The sequence below is a fragment of the Apodemus sylvaticus genome, chromosome 7 (genome assembly GCF_947179515.1).
Source record: "Apodemus sylvaticus chromosome 7, mApoSyl1.1, whole genome shotgun sequence".
Lineage (NCBI taxonomy): Eukaryota > Metazoa > Chordata > Mammalia > Rodentia > Muridae > Apodemus > Apodemus sylvaticus.
The window spans coordinates 32,580,173-32,598,066 of NC_067478.1; positions in this window are offsets into that span (position 1 = coordinate 32,580,173).

The following is a 17,894-nucleotide window of genomic DNA, read 5'->3' on the forward strand; positions in this document are numbered from 1 at the left end:
TTTAAATAGCAAAATACTGTAGAGAAATGTCTCCTTTGGGAAAGAAACTATAATTAATGCCCCATCTTTATCCATAACGTACCTGAACACCAAAGCCTGCCAAAAAGTATATTCTTATCCCGGCCCGCGGGACCTAGTTATTCATAGACCCGAGGGGAACCCAAGCCTGTAAAAGAAACGAGTGGGACAAAGGAGTAGGCTAAGCATTAGGAGTTTATGTCAAGGTCTGTTTATTAGCGGGAATTGCCGTTTGGTCTCTTAGATATTCTAGGCCTGCTCATTAAACAATTAAGTGCACTTTTCATAATCTAACCAAACAGAAGCAAAAACGCATGAATAATCAGCAAATTTTATCTTCCCTAAGGTTCCTATTCCAATGGCTAACTATGACTTGAATTCATAAGATGGTAATGATATCTGAGTCAGAGTAAAAAGCATAGGGAGCCACTACAACTTACATATTTTTTAAAGAAAAATCTTTCTAATTTGTAATTGCTAAGAGGTAATCACTAATAATCAAAACTTATTTTACTTGAGACCATGTACAATAACTAAGAGGATGACCTAGTTATAAAATACAAGTCACCATGCAGCAGACTTGTATGAAATTCCAGGGACTACAGAAATGTATTTTGGGGAACTAAATGGTCAAGAACACTAACTGCACTTCCATAGAACCCAGGTTCAATTTCCAGCATCCACACAGCAGCTTACAACTGTCTGTCAGTCCAAGACCTAACCCCCTCACACAGACATACATGCAGACAAAAGCATCAACATACCAACATATGTTTTTTAAAAAAGGAAAGGTAAAAGAAATATATTGTGTTCAGGAAATTGAACACACAACTAACAATAGGAATAAAAATAAGTTTTAGCTGGAAAACCATGACATAAATGTATTTATTTAAAGGAACAGTTGCAAATTCATCTCAAACTAAAGGATAATTATAAGCATAACTAATGGCAATAGGAGAAAATATTCAAAATAATGCTAGGGATCAGGAACCTCATTTTGAACAAATATATCTTAGTTGTGATGTGATTATTAAAATGTAGGATTTAAAGGCTTCTAGGCTTACAAAAAATTCCAGATCGAAGATTCTCTTAAAATTCTGGAGGAGTTTGAATTAAACAGGAAAATGCATGCAAAATAGTTTGGGGAATATAGATGAGCAATTTACGCAAATACTTTATTTATAGATCTGTAATAAGCACCTCCTTTCGGGTCTGATAAAACTCCACATGTTGGTTAAATACAAAATTAAATATTTTCTTCATTCTAATTACTACTATTAATGCCCATATTAGAGAGCCTTGTATTTTAATAAGTCCTAGTCAGGAGCACTTAATACTCTTTGTCACCCAGCAAGTGAAATTTTATAAATTAACACTTCCATTTCTTTTCTTTTAGTTTTGTTTTGTTTATTTTTGCTTTTGCTTTTTAGGACGGGGTCAGTCTCACTATTTTAGCTCTGGTTGTCCTAGAACTTTCTCTGTAGACCAGGCAAGCCTCCAACTCACAGAGATCTGTCTGTCTCTGCTGGAATTAATGGTATATGCCACTATGCCTGCCAAATTTAACAATTTCTGAGTTACAGTCCCAGTTGACACTTCTTCTCTATGGCTTTCATCTTTAACTCAACATAGCACATCCATTTTGACTCTCCTTATCCTCTAATATGCTTACATATTGTTTTGTTTATAGCATATCATGGAAGACAAAATTCCTTCATCTCTGTGTCTATATATGTTCACCGGGTGTTGTTTGTGTACATGTGGTTAAGACAACTGCAGAGTACAGTTAGTTGTGGGATTCAAAACCCATTATTCAAGACATTTTGATTTAGCTGTTTTCATTGAAATATTTGCATGCTGATAGGGATAACTAGTTTGACCCTCCAACCACCCAAGTAATGACATGGAAACCTTTTATTAATTTTGAAAACACGGCCTTATATTACTTGGTCCTAACTAGCTCCTATAACTTATATTAACCCACTTATAATAATCTACATTCTGCAATGTGACTCAATATTTCTCCTCAGTACCATATCTGTTTCTTACTCCACTTGACTGGTGAATCCCCTACTCTTTCCTAGAATTCCTATCTCTGCCTAGAAGTCCCACTTGCCTCTCCCGACTTGCTATATAGACCATTCAGATTTTTACTAAATCAATCAGAAGGTTCCTTAGGAAGGTGAGGAAGGACAAAAACACATCTTCACACCGTGCACACAAGATTGTCCCAACATGCAGATGAATAGGTTTCCTGAAGAAAGAATACACAGGGACAGGAGAAATGACTCAGAGGTTAAGAGGACAAGTTGCTCTTACAGAGATTCTGTTCCCAGCACCCACAGTGTGGCTCACAATCATCTGTAACTCTTGTTCCAAAGGATCCAGTGACCTCTTCTGATTTCTGAAATATATCATCTGCTTCTCCTTAGGGTTGATGTACATTTATCTGTGGAGCTCAAGACAACCAGTGTTTGGAAAGGCAGGCACATAGTACATATACATGTGCTTGAAACAGGTTTGCACATGGTACATATACATGCATGCAGGCAAAACAGTCATACATAGAAAATAAAATGAATCTATTATAAACATTCAATCCATATATGCACACACACACACACACACACATACTTAAAGAACACAGTTCATGACTTGCTTCTTAGGAGCTCACTTCAGAAGCTTTACCCCTGTGGGCCCTACACCCCATTTCTACTCCTGTTTTACAAATCCTGGTTGCCTTAAGCTCTATAAATAAATGTGCATCAACCCTCTGGAGAGACATTTGGGTCCACCTTTAGCTAGCATCCCGTGGAGTTTTTAAAGCTGGAGGGGATCAGCTAATTGACTGCCGAGGCATCTGTATTTTAATATTTGTTTTTTATTTCATTTGTTTTTTTAATTAGCATATAAAGGAGTGACTTTCACTATGACATTTCATACACATGTTATGTTGTTTGGCCCTTCTTCCCTACTCCCCATCTCTCTACATCCCAGAAACACACTTTGTGCCCTATGTTTTTGAAAGAGGATATTTCTAAAAGTCAATAAGGAATCTTGATTTTTCTGTCCTAATGCTAAATTCATCCAACCTTCAACTTCTGTACACTTCAAATCCCAGGCAATTTCTTCCAAAATTACTTTCATAGGATTAATATGAGTTTTTTCAATACAAAAAAAGTATTTTACAGACTTTGTGTGCATTGTTCATTCATTATAGAAATATATAAATGCGTCAGTTTTAAAGTAATAAATTATATTTGAAGAATGTGAAAACATAACAGCTGACCCTAAAAATACAATTTCAGCCACAGTCAAATTCAAGTAACTGCAAAGGAACCCATTAGCTTTGGATGAAAATCCCCATGCAAGCAGAGCGCCAAGAATTATACTTTCTGAGCAATCTGCAAGGTTGACCTCAACAAGCACTCCAAAGAGACACTCTCTGAGATTGTTCCTAATTTTTACAAAGAAAATTTCATCTGAAATTTATTTCATCATATTCTCATTTATTACATTTATCTAATTCTGCATCTGGGAATCATAAAGATCTTCCTGATTTTCTCTTTTATTATCGAATTTTGAGAACCTGTTTGATGGAACTAATCAGTCATTATTGAAACTCGAAGACAGGAATTCCAGAACAATATTGTGTCTCTTCAAGAACTCCCTAAGGGTTACTCCACCCCTAGAGACTTTGCCAAACAATTCCCTGGATTTCTTAAGTTCTTGTCTGATGTGCAGCAGACTTTCGAGGAATCACAGCTACAATATTTGGCAAAGGATGCCTGCCAGTTTGACATTCCCGGAAGGTAAGGAAAAATAAATAAATAAAACCTGCGCATCCTTCTTCTTTACCCCACCCTTTTTCTAAAATCTTAACACCACCGGGTGGAAAAGTAGGTTAATTGGGCAGGAGTCTCTGTCTCTGCCCCCCGACGGCGGCGGCAGTTTTCAGGTGTCTGAGGGCTCCGCAGCCTTCAGAGCGCACTGCAGAGAAAAAGCAAGAACAGCAGTCGGCTGCGCACAAAGCCACAATTATTTGTCCAAAGTTCCATCCTCCGTGCAGATCTTTGCATAATTCAAGAGTAATTAGGTCAACGGTGTTCCCTTTAAAGACGTGACTTTGAGTGCAGAGAAGGTGACTATTTACGTTGGAGATTCGCTTGAAGAGCAGATCCCGGATGAACTTAAAAAATGATTACAGGCAGAAGTCTCAGAGTCTGCAGGGAGAATTCAAAAAAAGTTCCGCTGCCTCACAAAGGGAAGCCTTTCCAACTTCCTTCTCACTTGGGGCTCAAAGATAGTTGGCTGGGGGAAGGAGAGCTGGAAAGGGGGTGAGGGAAACGGACTAGCTCTGCTCTGGACTAGCTCTGCTCTCGTGCCTAAGAATTCATGAGCTAGCTCTCTCCCTGAGATTTGATTTCTCTCTTTCCAAGGTCTTTTTCACCGCTTCAGCAACAGGGTCTGACTGAGCTGCACTTTCTGAGCAGCTGCCTTAATCTGGGTGTTAGACCCCCTACACACAGAGAAGCTGGAAACTAGTCTCTAAAAAGTATGCAGGCAAGGGGAAAGTTCCCTTTCCTGTCACTGAAGCTAATTCAATACAGAAGAAACTAAGATTGCAAAAAAGGTACACATTCGGCACTGTGAGCAGCTTGAGTGTCTTATTTTTATGACTATTTTATTTAATGCAGATGGTGAGACGATGCAGCATGCCCACAGACACACAGCAGAAATGCACTACCAACATGAAAGTGGGTTTTTGTTCTAGCCACTTAGGTATTGCTCAGAGAATTTCATTCTTCATTACCCAATGCTGTATACACAACAGTGTTGTCCAGTTTATTATATATCACCTAGCAGATAATAATACACATCTAAGCTAAGATTTATTATGCACGTGCACAGAAACTTATATATATATATATATATATATATATATATATATATATATAAAGTACAACACCTAATAAAGACATATAGACTATTACATGCCCTCCCATTGTGAATGAAAGTATATATCAACGTGAACAAAGTATAGTGATATGTATATAAATATTATATATATACATATATATATATATATTATACATAAGGGCTTATATCAGGTGATATACATTACATGTCAGAGTATATTGGGTTCAATACCCCATGTCCTTTTACTAGTTAACAAGTCTGACTGTTGACATGAGGGACCCTGTCCATAAGATCATGTTTGATCACCAAAATCTCACCAATCCTTATTGCTTCTGAGGATAGAAAATTCTTATTCAAACAGCAGAAGTCACACTAGCCTTAAACCAACAGACAGGACTTCTATCTAAGAAGAAGGCCAAGACAACCAGATCACAGGAAAGCTCAGAGGTCCAGCTTCTCCAGCTCCAGGGGAAGGCTGAGTCTGACCTCAAGCAGGAGGAAGTCCTAAATCAGCTGAAGTGGATCATTTCATATTGAAGCTGCTACTTGACAAGTTAGGATGAACTTATTGGGGACCTGCAGAGGAAAGGGAGTCCTGAACTCTTCCTCTAACCTCCTCTGACCTCCACAAGGTCCAGTACACACACACACACACACACACACACACACACACACACAGGGGTGGGGGGGAGAGAATCTGTGTCCCTTGAAACTACTTCTGTATTTCTTTGGAGACTGAAAAAGCAATTCATGAAATTAAATGACTGTTTTCCTGTTTGATTTCCCCTTTCTTCTAAATTTTAGCCTTTTCTAGGCACTATTCTGGGCCATACAGAGTTGGACTTGCTAATATGCCCAAATCTGGGAAGACATCAGAAAATGACTTAGAGGATGCCTCTCCTTTAAAAAAAAATCCTTAATTTTGAACATCTTTTAAGGAAAGAAGGTAGGCTGGATGGGAATTGGTGCCACACTAAGAAAATCTATTGGTCCGACACAGTCACCCTACATCAGACAACTCTCCTATACATAGCCTTTGCCCCTCCTATACATAGCCTTTGCCCCGGAGAAATCTGCCCCTCACAGCTGATCTTTCTGGAGGTGGAGGAATGTTTTCCTTAAAGAGTACAGGCACCTCCCCCACGTGCCTTGCTGGACGGTAATTTGGGAGTTTTTGTGCTGCATTAAGAGCATATCCTAATGTCTATAGAAACTTGGTGTGAAGGATTTGATGAATGTGTCTAATTGGTTTAGCTCACCACCTATTCATGAAAAGAAAAGGTTCATCATTAGACTTAATTAAGTTTTTTTTTTAAGTCACTGCCTTTAATGATCATAGAAACCGCAAAGTTCAACACCAGGCTCTGCGTCATTTTAATTACCCTGCTTATTTGTTGAGGATGTGACAAAGTTGCCCAATATTTCCTCACAGTCTTTCCAACTCAGGGGAGAGCAGCTAGCAGTGTAGGCTGGCTTCCAACCCAGAGGAAAAATGTTGAGACTGTCATGTCCGCTCAGTTTCCAGACCTCATTCTCTGCTGGGAGGGAGAGGCCCTAGGAGCCACTATTTAGAGAATGTAAATGATAATGTTTCATCAAACTTGACAGTAATATATATATATATAAATTTGACAGCAAATGTGCTACAAAGGGCCCTGAGGACAGGTATCTCATAATCAGCCCCTCCCCCAATGCTTGCCATGAGGGTCTCCCTGCTAAACAAGATGAATGTGCCTGCCTAGTCTGTTCCCTACTTGGTAAAAACTTGAGGATCCTGGGTTCATTTGAGAGTTTATTTAAATCCCTAGAGTTTTCCTTTAGCCTACTACAGAAAGATTGACTTCCCGGCCAGTAGCTGGTTTGTAATATTCGTCTCCACTCGGATGTCCCCAGTAAATTGCACACAGGCAGGAAGACAATGGAAACCACTGTCCAATGTACAAATCCTAGCCATTCTTCCTGTTGATTGCCTTGAAGTTTTGACAGTTTATCTTGGATGGTTTGGAAACCATAATGCTTTCTTAGTCATTCATATGGGGGCAGGGGGAGGGAAGAAATCACCTTTTGCTGTTCAAATGTTAGCCTTCCTACTTTTCTCTTAGTTACATACATAAATAAATAAATAAATAAACAAATAAATAAATAAATAATAACTCCTAAAAGCAATCTAACTTCTTGAGCGAGGATGGAGAAGCGGCAGGAGCTTTAGTCCTTGCTGCCCATGAATCTAAGACACAAGTTCCAAGTCTGGCAGATTCTTACCTCCCACCAGCCCCACTCTGATGATGCATTCAATTTGGGGTATCATTATTATTATTATCTCCATCTTACTATGAATTCAAAGAAAAACAGAGAAGCCATGAACGTAAATGCCTGTCAGAAAATTGAATTGAAATAGATAAAGGAGGTTGATGCCAAATTTTAAGAAAACACCTAGTGAATTATTTTCCAAAACAAGGAGAAAAAGGGACTTTTGGGAGGTACCATTCCGTACAGCTCGGTGCTGGGCACAGCTATGATTTTCAGTGGTTGAGTTTGGCTATCTGGGGATCTGGAGTACCCTCCTGGCTGGGATAACAGAGGGGATAAATGGGAGTTGGCAACTTGGCAATATTTTCCAAAGCCTTGTCCCAAGAACCTCACTGGAGCTAACTTCGTGTTCCTATGAGGGTGGGTCTGAAAGCTGTAAGAGGTCCCACTCAGAAGCACCAGGCTGCATCTCCTGCCATCCACTTTCCCCAGCCCACTCCACTCTGAAAATGTCTAGCTGCAAGAAGACCTTAGCAATCAGAATGTTGTGATCTCATCCATTATGCTAGCCTGTGAGATACAAGCTGAAGTTACTGGGTTACTAGGCTGTGTGTGTGTGTGTGTGTGTGTGTGTGTGTGAGAGAGAGAGAGAGAGAGAGAGAGAGAGAGAGAGAGAGGAGACAGAGACGGAAAGAGACAGACAGAGATACACAGAGACAGAGAAACACACAGAGAAATCCCAGTAGGACAAATTAAACTAACCACCCCCTCCTGTCTGCCTTCAGAACCTCCATATCCAGTAATTGTGACCCGGAAGAAGAACAGCTGGGGGAAGCCAGGGTCTGAATTTCTCAACTTGACCTTAGCCGATATCCATAGCTGTTCAGGTAGTCAGTTCTCCAAAATGTCAAGATCCAAGACCACACCTTCAGTCTGAGGAAGCGCATTACTCTCTTTCTCTCCCTGCTCCTTTGCCTACATTCCAAGTTTCCCAAGATAGATTACTACTTGGGAGAAAAGATTAACATTTTAACAGGAGCCTTCTTGCTTTCAGTTTGATTTTGATTTCCCTTCTCTGACTTGGTCCTGTGGAGCTGTTCTTCCAACCCTCTTTTTCTAGGGAAGGTTTTGGGGTTTTCTTTTGGTTCCTCACTCTTTCCTGAATTCTGGATGTCTTTTTGTTTGTTTGTTTGTTTTTGTATCTGCACTCCTGTTTAAGAAAAGGATATCTGAAGGGTTCCCCTGATCAAAGGAAGACTGAGAGATGAATAGGGGTGCGGGATTTGGGACAGCCATATGTGAAACCCACCTGACTATGCATTTGTACCCAGAGTTTGAGGCGCTGGTACAGCAGAGTCTCTGTGTCCAGCTCTGGCTGGACAATGGACTGCCAGACAGCTGCAGCCAATACAAAAAGCCAGGACACTTTTACTTTGTAAACATCACACCTGAGGCTGATGCAGGTCAATACAGATGCTGATTGGCCCTGGGAAACAATATTTTTCCGGTTGGGTCCTGCGGGAAGGTGGAGGAGGGGGATTGTTTGCAAACAAATTCGTTGACTTTCCAAATATGCATCATTTTGAGGACTTTGGGAAACTGAGGGAAGAGTAGGGCAAAGAAGGCCTCTGGAGTCCTAACACCCCACACACAGGTTCTGAAGCAATCTCGGCCTCGCCTTGTGGAGGAAAGACAAAGTTTTGCAAAGTTATTGTTTTAATTCCCTAATACAAGAAAGTTCGGGAAGCACCCCTGAAGTAGGCCACAAGTCTCCCCGGATGCAACCTTTCTCAGAGCAGCACACCCTAAGAAAGTGAAAAGAATGCATATGGTGATGGTGGACTGGGAGTCTTGCACAAGACAAGAGCAGAGAGCCCCAGAGACAGCCCCGCTAAGCTGAGGCTGCCCCTCCATCCACGGTTACTGATGCATGACAGTCTAGGTCCTTTGACATTTTCGATTTTACTTAAAAAGAATAAAAATCCCTAGCCGTCACTGCTCCAAAGATAAATAAAATGGTTTTAAATACTGCAGTATTTTGGGAGCTAGAGACAGAGAGGCACGTTCATGCTCAAGGCTCCAGATTCAAAGGCTACACTGGAAGCCAAATCAATCAATTAATTAATTAGCTGATAAAAATAGCCGTATATGAGGGTGTAAATTACTCTCTTTTTTTCCCAAAGTACTTAGAAAAATAATTTTCCATGTTTCTTATATGTAAATAAAGGCCTGTCTGACAAAACACTACTGATTTAACTAGATTTCCCTCCTATCATTGGGACCTCTATCCTGGAATAGCTGCTAGGCCCCACATCTGCAAAGGCTACTGCTGGGCCTGCCCCAGATTCCCAGATGCCACAAGGCAATGTGGATCCACATGCTAGTGTGGCTATCTGTCCACAGATATTACACATCTTCCCCTTACCCTAGAAACACCACAAGGAGCCTCTGACATTGTCCCAGGTTTAGCCTGCTGAAGGTCAAAAGCTGCTGTAGTTCTTTGTCTCTTCTCTGACTTCAGCAAATGTTATTTTTCCTCAGTGTCCCTGTAAACTTGAAGTTAGAATTGTGGGCTAGATGGCTAGGCTAATACTTCCTTCCGTAGAGAATGCTGAAGATGTTTGGGAGGAAAAATAATAATCAACAGAGCTGTGAAAGCGAAGCTACTGGTTCCTCCATCTCTTTATTCCCTTTCTGACATTGTTCAAAGTGACAGTCCAGTTCAGATATGAGGTTAGCACCTCCCTTGAAATGAAAACAGAAATCTACATGGAAAGGGAAAGAAAAAAAAGTACTTTGTAGTCTCCATGTCGCCCATCTTTAATTCAGAGATGCATCTATAACTCCAGGGAGCTTTGCCTTTGATCTCTTTGATTTTTTTTTTAAACACCAAATCTGTTAGACTAAAATTCCGAAGTTTTCCATAGAAACATCTCCATTACTTCAGGATATTGATGTTTTCTTCTTCCTGGGGGTTATGATATGGTAAATCAGATTCATAAAGGGACAATGCCAGCATTCATAGGTCTGGGTGGGGTTTCCCTCAGCCCCTGCCTGCCCTTCCCCTCAGAGTCTCTCCTCCCTCTCATTCATTTAATGTATTCTCTCTCTCCCTCCCTCCCTCCCTCCCTCCCTCGCATCCTCCGTCCCTTCCTCCCTGTCTTCTCTCTTCCCCTCCTCCTTTACACCTCCTTTTTCTCCTTTCCTTTCTTCCCCGCCTCATTTTCTCCCCGTTGTTCAACCAAAATAAGGTTGTGATTCTGGTCTCTTCAAGCCCTTTCAAGCGCCTTCAACTTTGGCGGCGGCAGCAGCAGCAGGTTGCGTTGCTATGGAAACCGTACTGTATGGCTGCGGCGGCTGCAGCCCCAGCCCCTGCTCAAATCCCCCAAACAATGCCCCCGCCAAGTGCAGGTTTCTCGCCCTTTTCCGTGCACTTCTCCCTTCTAATAGGACTAGTGGCCTCAAATGGGCGATGCATCTTGACATGACAACAATCCCTACACCTCCTCTTAATCCCCCTCCCTCTCTCTCTCTCTCTCTTTTTCTTCCTCTTTCCCCCGTCCTTTGATCTATTAAAAAATCTAAAGAACAAAGTCCCAGGGGAACGTTGGGTTATGTTGTGACTGTCATTGTACAAAATGGGGCTCTTCAAACAGAATGTGGTGGAACCAAGGCCTAACAATTTTGATCCAGGATTGGTTGAGGCTACAGGTCAAACCTGACAGCTTTATACAAGAAACCTAAAATTACAACCACGGGACATTTGGAAGTCATCCTCCGTGTCCCAAACTACCTGTACCTAGGAGATTCCAGTAGCCAAAGGTACCATCTACTCAGGCTCCAAATGTAATGTGGGGACAACCAGGGTTCTGATGAGGCTCCCAGTTGAGGAGCCAGGCAGATTCAGAGCAAAGGTGTCTGCCACTTCTTAAAACATCTTACAGGCAATGGCAAGGCACTGGACCCCACTCACATCTAACACAAGTTTCACCTTTCTACACAGTTCATGGCATGCAAACAGTGCTCAATAATAATACTAATGTTGTTGCTACTGCCTGCCAAACTCTTCTGGGATTCAAGAGAGGAGGGAGTGATTAGACAACAAAGCTAAAAATTAAGACTGGAGTTTTTGTTCTATGGATAAAAATGGAAGGGGTCAGACATCAAAGGAGATAGACATGAGATTAGTTGCCCTTTCTAGTATGAGAATGCCATTCACACTATCTCTATAATTAGCTTTTATTTGCCACAGTATATTACAACTAAGGACCACTTCAGAGTTAAAGCATACCTGGCTGTTTTCTAAGAACAATGCTCACTGTGTGATAGAACAGCACTGAAATAGGGGAACTCGAAAGAAAACTCAGTTGTAAAGGGCATCAGCAGCTCTTTCAGAGGACCCAAGCCCAATTCCCAGCACCCAAATGGCAGCTTACAACTGTCCTTAATTACAGTCTGGTGAAATCTGATACCCTCTTCTGACCTCCATTGAGCACCAGGCACTGATACACACACACACACACACACACACACACACATAGTGCACAGACATACATTCAGGCAGAACTAGCAAAAACCATTCAACATATGTTCATATTTAATTATTAATTTTATATAATATTAATTAATTAACATATTGGTTAATAATAAAATTGGTGAATAGTGCTATATATTTATATTTAATAAGCTGAAATACTCAGAAAATTTATTTAGAGAGTAATTAACCCAATGACTGTTGCTTCAACATATAAGTTAATTACTTTGGAACCCAACACACAGATAAAACACTTAGAACAATCATGCACACCAGTCACGCTATTTAGAAAGCAAGAAGGCACAAATAGATTTGTGTTCAAATCTTTTTTTTTCAAGTAAAGAAGAAAAATGGATTTGGCATATTTCAAATAAATTTAGTCCATTTGGATTCAAAATTGATTAGCCAATATTTTGGTAATCTTTCCCTTTTTCTATATCAAGGTAACATTTGTTAATTTTTTTTGTTTGTTTTTAAAAAATTAAAATAGGGTAGCCCAGGATGGCCTCCAACTCAGACTTCTTCTAGTGTGGCATCCTAGATACTGAAATTACAAGCCTGGACCATTATTTCTCTTCTTTTAAAAAAATTTTTAAAAGAAAATATTGAAAAGGGAAGAGAGAAAATTTTCACTCTGTAAAGTAAGAGAGAAAAATGAAATAATTTAAATTTCAGATGACAGGCTTCATTTCATAGCAAAGACTATATACTGCTATGTATTAAGAAAATGGTAGGACAATGGCCCCCTAATGCATACCTGCCTCTACACATTACAAGCTCTAAAATTCAGCTGACAAAGTATGCTGGCAAATATACATTTTACAAGATGATATGCGTTTTCAACTCAAGATAATGTAGCTATCTAGTCCCGGGGATGGACCCAGGGCTTTGCACATGTTAGATCTGTCATCTTAACAACAAGATTTTATAACAAGCATGTTGATGTAACTGAGTTTTTCTCCATGCACATTAGAATAGCATGCGTATTTGTGGTATGATGAAATAAAAATAAAGAGTGGGAGTGTGGAAGTGTTGCTGGGATCTGTGAACATGGGAAGAGCTTTGCAACCTCTACCAACTTCTCCACACTCCCACCCATTAATCCTAATCTACAAGGACTGACTAGAAATATCTTCCTTCATCACTAAAACTAGAGAAAATGTAATTGGAAGTAGTGGGGAAAATCACCCTAATAATATATGTGACTATTATCAGCCCAGGTGACCAGGATGCATATTGCTAGGTGAATATAAAAATAAGACTTTTTGTCTAGTAGCATGACCTCTTATATGATCTTTAATTTTTTAAACATAGCATAGAAACATTATTTAAGAAATATCATATTCTTTGTCTTGTTCTATTTGCTTTACAGCCTTAAAAAAAAAATTGAGAAAACCATTCTCTAAACACTTGGCAGAAGGCTAAATTACTGTAAGCTTTTAGTTTTTAGCCCACCTTCTAGTGCAGGAAGAATTGAAGAGTTTGTTTGTTGTTGTTTTGTTGTTTGTTTGTTTTTGAGACTCTTCATAGGCAGATGGAAAATGAACAGGAAGTAACCATGGTAATAAGTATTTTAGAAAAGGTAAAAAGGTAGTTCTGTAGAGCCTGGGGTTTTGTTTTGTTTTGTGTTTTTTTTTTTTAAACACAAAACTAAGTAGCAAGCACTTTAAAACATAGACATGTACAAACATGTACATCCACATACACACATGAAGGCTTATAAACAATAAATCAATGCAGAACAGGCAATGCAGAGCACCTTCAATGATCCAAAACCTACTTTCTCCAGTTGTAAATCCATTAGTGTCATTTTTGAGGGTCTAGGACAACAAATGTCCTCTTTCATTCTTCCTTTTGTCTCTCAGAACATGCCATAATCTTGAAGATGAAGGTGTCACTTTCCCTCTAATATACTGAACATTCAAGATACACATATATATTCAAAATATTATCTTCAATTCCTCATTGCTCCAGAAATGTTTACAGTCAGATCTGATCAAGGGAGTCTCCCTCTTCTTAAACTCTTAGGTTCTTTTTGATCTCCTTGTGTCTTTTAAATGTAAAATTAAGATCACTTCATACTGCTAGTGTTGCTTTGGTTGCTTTAAAATATGTCTCCAGAATTGGAACTGTAGCTATCATTCCCCCCCCCAAAAAAATGATTAGACATGTAAACCCAACCTCTGTCAGTTATCTTTAATACAGTGAGCAGTTCTGAAGCTGGCCAAATCAGAGAATCACCAATTTAAAGGAGAGTCTATTTCCCCTATGGGTTTCACCTACAGAAGTCTGGAGATGAATCTGAAACAAAAGGCAAGGTGAAATTCTACAAATCACAGACTTCCCAGCTCCTCCTAACCCAGCCCAAGAGGCTGCAACTATGAGAAAAGGAGAGGCAGTAGAGGAAAATCTAGAACTAGGGAGGAAATGTTGATCCTCATTCCCCAGGAAAGAAGCTGTCAGGAAGAAAGCATCAGAGACAAGAGGCCTGCTGGATTCGAAATTCTTCTAAACAGATGGATAGAGTGGCTTAAATGCCACCTGCAAAAGGTGTGCAGGAGTGGGAGGAGAAGGTTGGAGGAGGGTTGTTTGTGAGGGATTGGGGACTTTGATTCTAAAGGAGTAGGAAATGAAGGAAAGGGGATAGCAGGAGGTATGTAAGTGGGGTGAAGATGTGGAGGCTAGACCTTAAGTGGACAATGCTGAGGGGTATCTGTAAGGCTGGAATTTGAGGGTGGTGGGCACTAAAAAGGTGAATAGCTAATGTGTAAGAGGAACTAGGGAAGTGAGAGAAGTGGAGTAGACCACAGAGATCACCAGGGTTCTGGTGAGGAGCTGAAAGGAAGGCGTCCAAAGTAGGACCGGAGAGGAAAGTTTGTGACAACAGAGTCTGGAAGGTAGGTGGGGGAAGGGAACCTGCAGAAAGGTGAGAGACAGATGAACTAGGGTTTGACGTTCAAGAGCTATGCACCAGTAGTCTAGAAAACTGGTTAGGGCTCCTTTACTCTGTCCCAGCATACCTCTAGATAAAGCAGACAAAGAGCTCAGACCCTCCTTGCATAAACAGACTTTTGCTGACAACAGATTAGCCCGAGTGCTACTGGCTTACCCTCTCTCTAACCCTCTGTCGACGAACTAAGGGGGTCCTGAACTGGCAGAAGCCAAAGGGATGCCACACCTCTAACCCTCTAACCAGGGGAGGGAGCTGCCCCTGCACTTCCTCTAACACCTACCTGCCTGCTCTCCTTCCCCCCTCTAATTCTGAATTCGCAACATTTATACCAAGTAGTCTTAAAGCAGAGTCCCCCTCCCCCACAATATCTCTCAAGAGCCTGGATATTTATAAGACTGCGGTTGGTTTGGGATCAATTTCTACACATTGAAATCTCATATTTCCAGTGCACTCTAGAGTTCACCCCTAGCCGGTATCATGGTACATGAGACTCCAATGTCTCTGCCAGAAATAATTGGGGGGCAGATGGAAAATACAATACTGGTATCACAGTAGATATGGTCAGGGTCTGTGGATGAAAAAATGGAGGTATAAAGAATTCTTTCTCTGTACTGAAAAGAAACATAAGCCAGTCACTTACCAGGAACCGCCTGTACAATTATGCACAAATAAATCACCTGGGAGTGACAAGTCTGGGCAATTCCAACTCAGGTGCCAGTAAATGACAGATAAATGCCTATGCCCTCAAAACATCTTAGAGTACAGGAGATTATTTTCTTTTATAAACTTGAATATTTTTGAAAGATGTGCAAATAGAAAAGCATCACATACTAAAATTAACCAGACCCAAAGTCTGTATATCTCAATGAACTTCCATACAGTTAAAACAGTCATTCTGAAGTTGTGCTGCTCAATAAAAGTGTGCAGTTATTAGAATATTCAAAGCCACATCCATCAAAATTTGGGGAATCTACTAGGGTGCTTCCTCTAGTCCGTCCAAGCCATGAAGCCTAACTTGACTTTCTCCATTTATTTCACCGTGTGGTAAAATATATTTCAAAATGCCACATATCATAGCAGATAAGGGTCATTTTATAATAAAGTTATAAGAAAATCATTAATGCAGAGGCTAATGTGTGCTATGTGATTATCTAACATATAGTACAATTTGTTTTCAGTATACACAAATACTGTAACTATAAGGAACACTAATATCATAGGCATATAAAATTTGGCAGAGAATCAGCAAATATTCAGGTCATAAAAATAAATTAGCTGCCTTAAGATTGTTGGACATAAACTTAAATGTAATCTTTTCTAACTCTAAGAGAAATAAAGTTACTACAGCCAATTACTTTTTGAAATAAGATTGTCCATCTTTTCCATAATAGTAACTATTCATTTGCATAATAATTTTCTAAATTATATTGTCTATATCTGTATCAATAAAGTATGTTTCTTTGAATGCTTATAAATAAAACCACCTATAGATTTCATAATGTTAATATTTAATTTTATTTTAGCTTTGCTCAGAGAAAATGCACTAGACCTACCTGCCTGTCAGCATGGAATTGACCATCTCTCATATTCAATTTGAGGTGCCATAATTGAATAAGTAAATGAATGAATGGATTAAATATTTGAATTATTGATGGCTAGGGTATGTGTGAAAATGTTTCATATAGTAGTACAAAGATATTTTCTAAATTGATGCATCACATTAGTATATTTCTATATCAAATTAAACAAATCAGAAAATTTTATTACTAAATTAATTTTATAGCAATTAAACAAGCTTTCTAATAGATCATCACAGGTTGGATTTTAGCTCCAATTCATTCTTAAATCCAAACAAATATTATCCACCACAAGGACAGAACCACAGAAGCAAAGGCTGGAAACATTGTTACCCTGCCTTCTCCATATCACTATAGACTAGCTCAAGGTATGAAGCCTTAACACATACAATTTGGAAGATATTGAAACGTGTATGTGTGTGTGTGTGTGTGTGTGAGAGAGAGAGAGAGAGAGAGAGAGAGAGAGAGAGAGAGAGAGAAAGAGAGAATCACTAACTTAAAATAATTTTAAGAAATTATATAGTGCCAGTGGGTGTGGAGGCACATGCCTTTGATTCCAACATTCAGGAGGCAGAGACAGGCAGATCTCTGTGAGTTCACCATCAGCCTCTTTTACATAGTGCCTCTTTTACAAAGCTACACAGTGAGAACCTGTCTTAAAAAAGAAACATTTAAAAAGGAAGGAAGAAAGAAATGAAAAAGAAACTGTTAACATTTTTATACAGGTAATCAAATGGACAATTACCTCTCAGAACAAAGTCTATTTGGCTGGCTGCATTTCTAAATCTACCCCAAACTAGCCAGGTTATCATTTACCTTCATTTCCAGAAATTTTAATGAACTATTTTGAAGAGAATTACACCTGTCATATTGCTAATTAGATAACAAGAATAAGTTAAAGAAAATTCTGCTAATTAAGATGTATTTTGGTCCCAGAGCAGAAGGATTCTTTGTAGAGATTATTAAGAAAGGGGGCGGTCTCCTTAACTTTCTTCCATTTATCAATTACATGTTCTTTTCTTTTAAGACCCCTGGAACTCTCTGAAAAACACAAGTTTTAAACATGTTACCATTTGCATTCCAGGGTGATCATCTTTAACCTTTCTGCTGCTTCCGTGTGCACCTACATTGGATCTAGAATGTGGTTTGTGTTAAACTCTCTTTTGCTCTGAGTCATGGCCCAAGGAAAGAATTCCATCCAGAGATCCATTAAAAAAAAAAAAAAAAACTGATATGCAAGGAGGGGCTGGCCACCACCCTTCCTCCACCTGAAGACAATTATAGCAAACTTAAATGATCTTGGTAAGGTTTTGAGAATCAGAAATGGATATTGGATGCATTCCCTGGATGCAAGTCAGCTGAGTTAGCTGTATCCCCTCTTCTGAAGGCTGACACCTTCTGAAAGAATATGAAAAGTGACTTTTCCTAATTTGTCCTTCCTGTCTAACCCATCAGGTTTTTGGGGGGGTTTTTGCCCCAGAAACTGATCCCTACAAATTGTACAGTTGTCCATAACTATGGGAACGTAGAAATTAATGAGCCAAAGCTAAGGAAAGTTTGTTAATTATTTATTTGCCACATAGGTACTTTGTTATGTCTTAGTGCAAGGAAAAAAAAAAAAAAACCAGCTCCATCCTCTACG